Here is a 10,261-nt window from a genome sequence, read left to right on the forward strand (position 1 = left end):
CTTGTAGGAAAGTGGTTTATGAGAACACACTGAAGTAGCTGACCATGTAATGGTTTTAAGGAGCCCTGATGCAACTTGTTTACCATCAAAACCCTTGACTTGAGGCTGTGTTATGGCTCCAAGAGTTAAAAGGTCAAGGTGTAGCTGAGGATTCCTTTTGTAATAGAAAGATGCATTATGAGATGCATCAACAAATACTGAACCAAATTCCAATCTCTTAACTTATTTACCAAGATAAACTCCACATGCAGCTTGTGTTACAGTACTTATAGGACAGGCTACACAATTGTAGTATCATGAAAATGATGACTCAGAAATACAGCAAGATGAATAAAACAAAAACATTATATTAATGACACTGAATCGTTGCAGACAATTTTTAGCACCTGTCTGAGCTTGAGGTATAAAAGTGAAGACTTATCCTAGGCCCACCAGTTTGAGAGTCCAGAGGTACAGAATTCAATTAGTCATGTTCGGTGCGCTCCTCTTGAATGCCACAACACAAATGTTTTCAGGATGGATTTACTGCAAATGTCAGTCCTCATGTTAAAGTAAGCTTTCAGGCACAGTAGTGTAGAAAATGGTACATTGATTTTCAATTGTCATGAGGGAGAGGAGCAGCTTATCTGGTCTTCCTTTGATAAACTGACTCAATTTGTGTCTCTGTGGCCAGACAGATACAAAATCTGTGTGGGAGCCACACTTTGTGCAAGCAGGTCCAATCATATGAAAGTGAGAACAGAGTGGTTCAGAGGAAGAGTGCCGTACGTGGCGCCAGAGAGTTTTTCTTGCTGAAGTTAGCTGAAGGCTTTAGCATTTAATGGCGGGGTCTACGGTAAAATGTAATTAATGGACAGCCAGTGCCAGTGAATAGCATTTGAAAATCAGTTTCAAGTAATCTATGCCTATGACAAACACGTCTAGTACCTTAAAAATCAGAAGACGAATTACACAGTTAATCTATAAGGAGGGTGTCCTGTGAGATTGGTTGTTTAAACAATAAATACCTCTTAATGACTAGAAGACGCACGAAGGCGTTTGACATTGAACGCACATTAAGCATAGTCAATTTAACAGGAATTTTTTCTGATTCATCATCGTTACCAGTGATTGGAAACTACACAAGCTGGATGACAAGATTCCCCTAATACATATTTCTCTTCAAGGATATGTAGTGATATCAGCTTTTTTCTCTTCCTTCACTACACAGTGTACATTGTCAATAGATAGTATGCATTAACGTTACTGTCCTTTATGTGATACCACTCTCATTTAATATTGTAGTTCTCAAGTGCTTTTAGCTTCAACCCCAGTCTTAAGATGTTATTATTACCTAGACATCCAGAACGTCCTCCGTTCCACAACCCTACCTAATGGTTTGGTCTCTCTGTCCTGTCCTGTTCCTCTCTTTTAAAAAAATGAGTCATACAGATTTCTTGATGGCAGTATTACCAGATGGAGAAATCTACCTGAGCCTGATAGTGCCACTAACTGTTTAACTCAATGAACCATTTTCCACAATTAAATTAAGGTAGTTGGAAACATGCATACATATGTTATCTTTTTCTGTTGTGCTACTGTACATGAATGTGACAATACAAACTTGTCAATAAAAAACAATTTATTTGGTGTCATATGAAGTCAAACAAATCATAGTTTGATAACACAACTGCCAAATGTCTTAGGGAAATTTAGAAAACAATCAGCAGCCACATAAATAAAATTCTACATTTCAGTTGTGATTTCTCACCAAAAATTGATATTTATTTATCCAGCAGTCCATGAAAAGTCCTTGCTCAAGAGGTACACTACTACTAAACTACTATTGATTGACATGTTGATTTGTTTTCTCGTTTATCCAGCGAGGCAACTGTGAAGTCAGGTTTAATTATCAGATGTTGATTAGTGTTAGTTTGGTGTTGTATGGTAAGCAATGAAAATAAATATGATTCATGTCATTAGCATTCTGTAAACAGAGGTGATAAATGTCTGCTAATTATGTAGTTTTTTTAAAGACACCCAGCTTAAATTACATGTCTGGCTGCCCAGTTTGTATATAGTGTCAACATTTTCACAGCAAATGAACATATAATAAGCTACATCAGCCCACAGACCACAAACCTGTCCCCTAGTCGAGCTAGCTGTGTTCTTACTAGACATTAACGTACACATTGCAAAAAAAAGGAAAGAAAATTACAATGATTTTGAAAGTTCACTTACCAGTGGCTCACACATCTTCAAACCCCTCATAGCTAAATCCCTGGAGTGTGCCTCTTTTTTGGACATGGATATGTTTTGCAGACAAGATTATCATAATTGTTAATGGTTCTTTACCCTTGCAAATACAAACAAAGCAGTGCACAAAAAAATGTTAGATCTCTAGGTCAGCCAAGTTAGAGCAGGGTATGAAAAAACTTTGGGTTGTGTGGCTTCTTGCCCCTTTGAACCGAGCCAGTTTTAGTTTGAGATGTATGTTTAATGAAAGTCAAATTTAATTATATTCATCCTTGTGCAATGGAGTGAGCAAATAATATAATTTATATGAATAAGGGCCATGGGTTGAGTGTTACAAGCATCAGCAATCACCAATAAAAAGCCTCTAACTCACAATTGTTTCCTTATTATGAATCTAATAGGTTGCACACGCAGTGCTGAACTCACCCTCTCATTTGAATGTCATGCTTGTTTATTTACCCATAAAGCACTTGGGCTGACATTTTCATTTCCTCTCTCCTAACTGCCTATAACTTTCTTAATGTTATAAATTAAACTGATGTAATGCTCTTCATAACAGTGTGTATACGTAGTGTCTAAAGCCTAGCCACGTGTGCTAATATTTAGCGCAGTGCACACACATGTATGCACACACACACACACACACACACACACACACACACACACACACACACACACACATACACACAGAAAGATAGTGCCATGCTCCAGGAACAATCTGCTCTAATGATTTCTTATGTGATTGAATTGCTTTTCATGGCTACTGGCCCATGTGCGTCCAATTCTGCCTGCTGCTGATTTGGTTTCCAGTGAAGACCTAGTAACGTTGCAGAGGTTGTGACTCATTATTGGTGGCAAATTCTTAGTGTTGACCCTCCCAACCAACCTTTTCTCTCCTTTCACTCCCTTGCCAGTGCACTTAATTCCTTGTTATTTTAATCTGGTCTGCATTTTAAACTGTAGCTCATCTTTCCTATCATTGCTTATTACCCATTCTCTTTCCAGTGTCCCTGTCTTTCCCTATAATCTGTCATTCTGTTTGATTCCACACAGGGATGATGTCATTCTTATCTTTACCCATTTTTTCGCCTGACCTGCTCATTTTTCTTTCTTTTTTATTTTTTTATTTTTTTACTTTCAATCATGTTCCCTTCATGTAGTTGCATCTGCCTATTGTTGTGATTTTGCAACAATTGCATTGCATGTTTTGATTGCATTAAAATTGCAGAAGCAGTTGAAAACAATTGCAATTTTGTGTAATTGCACTTGCCTGAATATTTGGATGACAAATTGTGTGGGTGTTTGTGCAGTTGTGTGTATTATTCAGAACAACGAGTTTTACTGTCACCAGAACAGGCTATGTGTCTATAACTACACTAACATCACTCACCATGCTAATTTAATCAAAAACCTTGATTCTTAATAAAATCTGGATGTAACAACCTCTATCTGGGTGAATTGTATTGTCTCTTGTTTCCATGTTAAAGCTCATGATTTACAATATTTTGGAAATAGGGTATTTCTTTTTTTCTTGTTGCGAGTAGACCTAACATTTTGTCACCAAATGCAACTAGGATAGTCATTTTGTAACATATAAATGTGGTTTATAAGAAGTTGGATTGTCTTATACAAATATCTGTTAATTACACATTAAATACCTTGTTTTCTAGATTCACAGCTGTGTCTTCATGCATGTCCATTATTTGTATATTCTCTATGTTTCGTTTTTTTCTGTATAAAAACATCTATTATATTGTTCATTAGATCATTGTTGTTCATTGTTGATTAGTCAGTCTTGGTTTTCTTTTTGTCCTTTTCTTGGGAGGTCTGAGAAAGAAACGAATGCCTCTTTTACCTGTAATTATAAGTAGGTTATAGTTTTGTAAGAAATTCTTAGAAAACTTGATTCTGTTTACAACACAACACACATAATATTATCACCACACATCCTTGACGTCAATGGCGGTCATAAAGACATAATGTCTACCAGAGGGTATCTTCCTTCAGACTGTATAAATAATTTCATGAAAAACATATTCTCACATGTTTTTATTTCGCCTTTTATTGCTGAGTTATTGATTATTGTTGTGGTTGTGCGGTGCCATGACCACAAGGCATGCCTGGAAATGAAAGCCTCTATATAAGCACTGAGACCAGGTCTGAGAACACCAAGGATAAATTGTTCAATAACAACATAAATTGACCGAAATTGTTCTTTTAAATATAGTTTGGTCGAAAATTGTGTTTTGGTGCTTGGATACACAGTGAATTGCTGTTTATTACATTTAAATAAGCCCAGTGGCCTTGCGAGGATGTCAGTAATAAAAACATCCACTCTCAAGACTTTCCTCTATGACAAAGAGGTTTAAAAGAAATCTTACTGCCTAATACGCTCAGCAGTTAGCATGGTAGCCAGGCGTGTTACTAGTGCCTTTCTGATGTCTGTCCTGTCAATTTCCATTCTCAAGAAAAAAGATACACTGCAATCTTTAAATTAGTTAAGTTACGTTTCCAAGCAGAATTAGACCAAGAAGTAATCAAAGACAAAATCATCTAGACTAAAAATATGAAATGTCTTAAAGTCATTTTAGGCATCTTTAACATGCACACTCAAAAAGTTAAGCCCAAGAGTAATTCATCAGGAGCTGTGGAGCCTGGAGTTTTCGAGTTGAATTTATGACTGTAGAAGAATCTCAGCCACTGTAAATCATGGAAATGTACACTCAAATCATCCTGAATTATTGCCAGCCATATGCCATGTAGTACCCCTTTCACTCAGACCTGCACGGACAAATTTTAGCCCAGTCTTTCAGGCGAAACTGCCCAAGGTCTCTTCAAGTAGCATCTCAATTAGGTTGAGGTCTGGGCTCCGACTTGGCCACACCAAGTTGTTTTTCTGTTTTTCTGAAGCAATTCTGTTGTGTGTTTTGGGTCATTGTCCTGTTGCATCACCCAACTTCTACAGAGTTTCAGCTGACGTACAGACATTCTCACATTATGCTGTAGGCTGGCCAGGCTCTGATGCAGCAAAGGAACCAAAATCAAGATGTTTCTTTCACCATATTTCATGACTGTGATGATGTTTTCATGATGATATGCAGTGACCAAATTGTTCATTACAGTTTCATCAGTCCACAAAACATTTTATCAATACTGCTGTGTTAATGTGCTCTTTCACAAATTTTAAGCATGCAGCAATGTTCTTTTTTGTAAGCAGCAGCTCCCTTCATGATGTCCTGCCATGGACCCCTGCTTGTTACTTATTTTACCTACTGTAGACTCATGAACACAGATGTTAGCCAGTTCTAATGATGCCTTAAAATCTTTGGCTGTCAATCAGATTTGCTTCTTTACCTCGTTAATGTAGACTGGTGAATTTCTCAAATTCTTGACATCACTTTGTTACTCTTTCCAGCTTCATGTAAATTAACAATTCTTGATCGTAGATTGGCCGGGCATGGCTCACATAAGTGTATTCTTCTTGTGTGGAGTGTTTTTTGTCAGTCGTAGTAGCTCTAGTCCACACCTCCAGACTAAATTTTTAAAAAATAACCTACGGTAACACCTCACTTGAATTAGCTTTTTTGAGGTCATACTTTTTCCACTAGCACTATGAGGTTTTTATGGTTGTTCTCAATAAAGACATGAAAAATCTGAATTTTCTTTGGGCACATTGTCATAAAATGGGATCAGATCTTCATCTAAGTCTAGAGTATTAACAAATATAAATTAATGCAGAAAATTATGAAACTGCACTGAAATGTTCACATACTTTTTCTTGCCACTGTATTTAATTCAGAAATATGATCAAATAGACTTACTGAAACCTGACTGCAGGAGGATGGATATGTCCCTCTGAATGAGTCAACCCCCCCAAGTCATAATAAGCACATGACAGGGTGGAGGAGTAGCAACAATCTTCAACTCAAGTTTATTAATCAACCCCAGATCTTTTTCTGACATACGGTGTTGAAATTGATCATTCAATAGTATTTACCCAAAACCTTTTATCTGACCATTTTTTATTAACATTTTAATTGACTGTACTAAACTTTACTTTACCTGAGAAAAAAATTACAGTAGATGTTTATCTAAAAACGCTGTTGACAAATTTAAGGAACTGATTCCATCTTTTATTTCAGAGCCATGTACTGACACAGAGGAGGCCAGTAAACTCAACTTTACTCCAATACAAGTTGATTATCTTGGTGATAATATTGCACCCTTACTCTGAACAATACTCTACTGTTGCCCCTCTGAAAAAGATGGTAGTAAATCTAGAGGAAGCTAGGTCCATGGTACAATTCACAAATCCGTAGATTAAAGCAGTTTTTTGTTAAGAAGTTCCACTAATTTAGATTAATCCTGCCTAGCCTGGAAAGCTAGAACCATATATTATTTCTCATTAATAGAGGCAAATAAGAACAACCCTTGCTATGCAGATGATACACATCTTTTCCACTGTTGCCTAAAGCTTGCTCAAATGGGATTGTTGGGTTTTCTATATAATTTTTTGTATAGTTATTCTCTGTAAGGTCTTAAACCTTAAACTGTAAAGTGCCTTGAGATGACTTCTGTTGTGATTTGGTGCTATACAAATAAAATTGAATTGAATTTAATAGTGTATACCGTCAGCAGCAATAGGAGGTTGGAATGGTGCGGTCTGCACAGCAATGAGGGTCAGGAGGAGAAACAGAGCAGTCAGCTGAGACTGGCAGCAGGTGTCGATCAGCTGAGGGCACGCACAACACTTGTAATTCATTCTTTATTTAGTGTAGGACTACCCACAGTTAGAAGATCCACAAAGGCACGTTTGAGGTTAGTGGAAGCAGTGGAGACAGAACCCATGACCTTCAGTTATGGCAGCGTGATCTATTTAATTGTTTATGCCTAGCTTTTCATCAAAAGTTTCTTCCAGTTGTTTTCGAACTGCAGTTTGGAAGAAACTGGGAGTGTCAACGTCCAGTCAAAATGTGCAAGGACAGAATGTGCAGTACTTCAATCTGTTTTTGTTAACACTGTCAGTATAGTAATATGTTCGCCTTCAACATTCCTTCTTAAGCTATGTCTTAAAATGCAGAATATAATTTTTAAGGCCATGGGTGATCAAGTACTTCATCTGCTCAAAGAATTCAAGTTGTTAGTTTCATAGTTGAATGCTGTGCTCTCTATAGCTGTCTGTGGTGGCATATCTGCAGCATTAAACACTCCTCTGTGGTTAATTATCTTTTAGGTCCAGTCCCAATCTGCAGCCAGAGGTTGTTTGAAAGCTGCAGGGAGAAGAACTGCAGGACAGTTTGCTTTTGCCCTTCTCAGCTGAAAGACTCTTTATAGTATTGCTTTGCAAAGGTATTTAGCATGTTTGGTGTGGTGATCCAGGGCCAGAATGTTACCTGGAATGTGCAATCATCCAGAAATACTCTCAAAGCATACCTGTGACAGACATGTATGTAAACTGCAATTAGACTGGTTGATGTAGGCAGACAGCCACAAGGCAGTAATCCTAGTGTAATTAATGTTCTCACAAGATATTGCCTGCCATTATTAAATTCATACCAGGAATACTGTGCTGAATAGTTTGTTACGATCATGTGCTCAGTACCACTCCTATTGAGCTGTAAGTTGTGATATTGTGCAGTATACTAAAGATGGCCTGATGAAACTAATTTGAGACCCTAAACTCACATTTAATAAAGAGAGATCAGAAGAGTATATAAAAGAATTGCATGAACTCAAGTAGATGGTTGGTGGACAGACCCCAGTTAGAAAAGCAGCTTTACAACTCCTAGGTCAGCGAGGAAATAGGAAGATACGCCCAAGCTTTAAATGCTGGTGTTGGTGGCAGAGTCAGCCGAGAGAGGAAGATGGAATTGTTTGGGTGCCTGGAATTCCCTTCTGGATAAGGCAGTGATGGGGTGGAGAAGGTTTGCTTGAGCGTAGATACCATTAACTTTTAAAGAATAAACCTAATGAGCTGATTGGCTTGAAAAAGGGGCAAGAATTGCTATTGGTTAGAGATGGTAATGACGAATTGAAAGAAATAAATTTTGACAGCGTGGGCAAGTGGAAGTGACGGAATAGATTTAGTAGGGAATTCCAGCAGAAAGTGAGTGGCAAAAGTTCAGTAAGCTTCATTTGAAATGCACATGTGGCCTCAGCAGAGAGATAACTAGACATTCTTTCTGTTGGGGTAATCAGCAGCTAATTGTCTTCAAATTTTCTAGAAATCTCGACTTGCTGAATTTATATAGTTTAAGCAGTCATTGACTTGGGATAAGGAAGGTCCCAAAGATAAGGAACCGAGACTCTGAGCTCAGATATACTGAATCTGAGCACTAGTTGGGACAAAAAAGGCAAAGGAGGCATTTTTGCCCTCATCACTCCCAGAGTTGTCTCCAGTAGACCATGTAGTTCGCACTGTCAACACATACTGTGTTGTAGCCAATTATCTCATAAAACAGGGAAAACCTAAAGCATATCTTTGGAATAATATGTCTATGATGACTTTCTGCTGCCTCTGTGAGACTTTTTTCAAATTTAAAAGAGGACAGTCTGGAAGATAAAGGCAGTGATGGTAGAGATGTCTTACCTAATTGTGAGTGTTAAAACATTATTACAGCTTTTGCAATGACAGAGAGGTGCCACCATGTACCCCCTGTCTCTGCAGCACCACTAGTGTCTAGACTTTCTGTCCTTTTTGTTTTACTACCCTCTCAGGGCTGTGGTCTTTGAAGTTGCCATGTTTTAACAAATTCTATTCTTCAAATCTTCCCCTGTACCTCAGCTTCATAGAGAATAGACTACTCACTCCAATTTAATATCAGCATATATATACTAAAATAATACCAATAATAATGACAGAACTGACAGTTATAAAGAAACATCCAAAAATAAATAGCACAAATGGGAGCCACAGCCCCATCTGACTTTCCTCAGCTTATTGGACTGTTGGTCTGCATTAAACATGGAAAGAATGTCAGATTTCCAGAGAGATGTGATGCAATTAAAAGTTAAACTTGAAGAAGACTCAAGACCAACTTAATTCCTTAGAAACATATCATACAATGTATCATCCATAAGAGCCTTTCTGAATATTACCCTTTTTGCAGAGTTAAACTTTTTTATTATCAGTTGAGAAATGCTTGCAAAGCAATTTACTACTCCTGGCAGAATAAACTGATGCAGGTACAGGAGCTGTGAATGCATAAACAAGGAGAGGGTTGCATCTGCATATAAAAACAAACCAACCATATCTGGGGTAGTACAGTCTGGATTAGCTGACTCAAGAAATTGGTATCATTACAGTTTACAGTATGCATCGGACGAAGTGAGCGTGGTCTATTACTGTTTAGTGGGGAGGACACTTTTGCACATCATTATATAGAGGTCATTTTGTACAAATACTTCTAATAATAATAATAATAATAATGCACACTTTTAAATAGATCCCCAGATCTTCTGTTACAAAACATTAACTTTCAGTTCATGTCATGTTCCTCAAGGACATGCCTGAGGAACATCCTGAAAAACAAGAGAAAATGGTCACAATGGCAAGGTAAACATCCTAGAGCTTGGCAAATATATTTACTATGTTCAACACCTTTCATAGTTTAGCCTGATAGCATGCTAACACTTGCTAATTAGTACTGAGAATGATGGTTTATCTTTGCATACTTGAGTTTTGTGGCCATAAACCAACTGAAATCTTGACATAATGTTTGCCCTAAGTAAAAGGTTAGAGGAGATCTTAATAGTTTCTATAGCACAATTTATCTTGAGCTAAACATGGACATATGGTGTATTCAATTCTATGTAAATTATTCCAAAAGATGAGAAATCAGGGATATATCAGGGGGGGCAACCTCTCAAGACCTGTATCACCATGTCATCCTGTTGCTGGACAATATCCAGCTTGTGGGTCGTCAGGCCAACCCTGCTAGAAGTGGGGTCCAGCTTGCCCAGATTGCTATCTTACTGGCCATGACTCTGGACACCAGGATAGTCACCGTTACCCTGACATCGGAAA

This window comes from Anabas testudineus, chromosome 10 (genome assembly GCF_900324465.2).
Source record: "Anabas testudineus chromosome 10, fAnaTes1.2, whole genome shotgun sequence".
Taxonomy (NCBI): domain Eukaryota; kingdom Metazoa; phylum Chordata; class Actinopteri; order Anabantiformes; family Anabantidae; genus Anabas; species Anabas testudineus.